Source organism: Pinus tabuliformis, chromosome J (genome assembly GCF_031772625.1).
Source record: "Pinus tabuliformis cultivar Carrire ecotype Pingquan chromosome J, CPIR1, whole genome shotgun sequence".
In the NCBI taxonomy this organism is placed as follows: domain Eukaryota; kingdom Viridiplantae; phylum Streptophyta; class Pinopsida; order Pinales; family Pinaceae; genus Pinus; species Pinus tabuliformis.
Window position 1 is genome coordinate 1,502,580,350 of NC_142295.1, and position 2,930 is coordinate 1,502,583,279.

A 2,930-nucleotide genomic window follows, 5' to 3' on the forward strand; every position below is an offset into this window, starting at 1 on the left:
TGTAATTATAATAATGATGATGATAATAATAATTTATAAATAATAATAATAAAATTATTAATGTTAATATTAATAAATAAATAATAATAAAAATGGTTTGCATATCTTTATTTATCTTTCAATTATATTTATTAATATAATTATAAATGTGATTAATATACATCTATCACTATATATCATTTACATTCATTAATGTTATTATACTAATTATATTATTTTAAAAATTAAATAAATAATTAATATTATTAAAAAAATTTATAATCTCCATGATACTTTCTTATTTGAATGAATTTTGAAAAATTCCAAATCATAAACAACTTATCTTACCTAATAACTAATCCCAAAATACGATTTAAATAACTTAAATACAAAGTAATGCATAGAGTAATAACTAATCCACGAGTGCGGTTTAAACAACTTAAATACTAAGTAATCCATAGAGTGTCATTACCTAAGAACCTATAACTAAGAACCTATAAAGAACGTAAGATATTTTAGCGATTTTAAAAATAATTTATATGATTATCACTATTTAACACAAGTTTCAAAAACTATTACATTTTATAAACTTTTAATAAAATAGATTATCTTAAATAAATATGGCTCATTTATTAACAAAATAGAAATATAATGATGATAAAATTTACTTAAATAAAAATACAAAAAAACTATTACATTTTATTAGTTTCTAATAAAAATAGATTATCTTGAATAAATATTACTCATTAATTAACAAAATAGAAATATGTTCAGAATATAGATATAAGAAAACTATTACATTTTATTAATTTCTAATAAAATGGATTATCTTGAATAAATATCACTCATTGATTAACAAAATAGAAATATGTTTAAAATATAGATAAAAGATTTAATTTTAATTTTTTAATTTTACTTAGTTTTATATTTTTATATTTAAAGTTTAAAATTCTTATTTTATTATATATAATTTATCAAAATATTAAATTTAAGATTAAAATTATATATATATTTTTTATTGAAATGTAAATTTTATTTACATTATTACTGTTATATGTATAGATCTAGATTGGAACATTATATTATTTGTCATCTATTTCAATGTACTTCTAGTGAAAAATGTGGAGGGATTAGCTCATGTGACCAGTTTTGTAACGTCCTGCGGTCATCGGGCAGCCGGGCGCGCGCTCTCCTACCGAAATGCGACTAAGGCACAGCGTGAGGAGAGACCAAAGATGAGGCGCGGTTATAATGAGCGCGCAGGAAGATTGGCGCTCCTCTTATATGGCGAGTAGGGCGTGGCAAACGGAGGGCGAGCCGACTTATGAAGGGGCGTCACACATCGTTTGGGAGCGCGTCGGCTTGCGTTTATTGGAGCATTTGGTGGGTTGGTTGCGGGTGAGGTCGCCACACTTGAATGCATATAAAAACATGGGAAGAGATGGTCATTTGATCATCGAACTTCGCTGATCATCCATCGCTCTAAGGTGAAGTGCGAAGTCGCATAAAGCCGCAGCTTGAGGTGCGTAGGTGATGAACCCGCCAAGCCGGGCAATGTGACACGGGTGCTCTGCGTGTAGGCGGTTGGAGGTGCGGGTGGAGGGCGTAGTGAGGCGCCCGCCTGCTGGTTGTGGGTGTGAGTTCGGTTGTGAACGCAAGTTCGTTTGTGGGCCGTGCAGGTGTGCATGGGTGCGCCCGCCCGTTTAGGCAAAGTCTTCTATATTTTATTGTTGTATCTTTGGGTAAGGCGAGGTGTGACCGCCGTGCGCTCTTGTATGGGCGGGTGCCCGACCTTGGTTATGAACGCCGGTTGTGTTGGAAATAATACTGAGAGGGGGGGTGAATCAGTATTATCAGATTAATCAAACTTTTTAAATGCTCAGAAACATATACGCTACTTTAGTTAAGTGAACCAGCGTGTACACGCTACTGTGACGAAGTAAAACAGCGTATAAGAAGAAAACTCACAATTTAGTTAGCTTATTCTTCAATTAAGTGCATCAGGACATTATTCACCACATTAACAGTAAACATGTGCAGTATAACAGAACAGATAAAAAGCCACACACATGAACACCAAGATATAAGGTGGAAACCCAATGTGGGTGAAAACCACCTGCTGCAAGTTGTCTCTATCTTTTTTAATATGAAACTTCAGTTTACAATTTTTTGTACTGGTGCAGCCTTATACCAGTACGCAGGCTACAACCTGCAGAAGGCTACAACCTTCTCTCGTTCTCCAAACTTCCTTGGAAGGGAGCTCCAACCCCCTTTGCTCTTGTACTAGCCAAGATACTAGTACGTAGGTGCTGACCTACAATCTTCCTTCTTTCAGGTATCACTTTTCATACATTTTCAGACTTGGATATTCCTGAAGCACAACATTACAATCTGAAGACCACAATTCATTCAATTTCCACAACAGATCATTGAAGCATAAAACAACCAAACTTTGAATCACTGAACCACTGAACCCTGTCAATCACCAGTTACCAGAACACAGAGCAGACTACAGAACTCTGCAATAACAGTCAGACCCATGTAAACCCAAAATCAAGCTTCAAAAGATATACGCTACTTCAATGAGCAAAACCCGCGTATACACGCGCTTTTACCGAAGCCAACCTGCGTACAGATCTAAAAATAAACTTTCTCAATTTGCAGCTGTACCAGACATTAGTTAGACCCAGAACGTAACATTGCGACAATATGCAGATCTAGAAATACGCATAATCAACCATATCATGATAGTGCATTTCAAACCATTAGATCCCGATCTATCCTTAGATCTAGTCTTCCATCAACCGATGTGATCTCTCCTTGGCTTAGATCAAGCAACCCAGAACCTGCATATCAGATCTCTTTCTCTCTTAGATATTCAAGCCTTGTCGAAAGATGATTTTGCCTAATGATCTTCTTCTCCTTATATAGTCTTAGGCCTAGCTCAATAC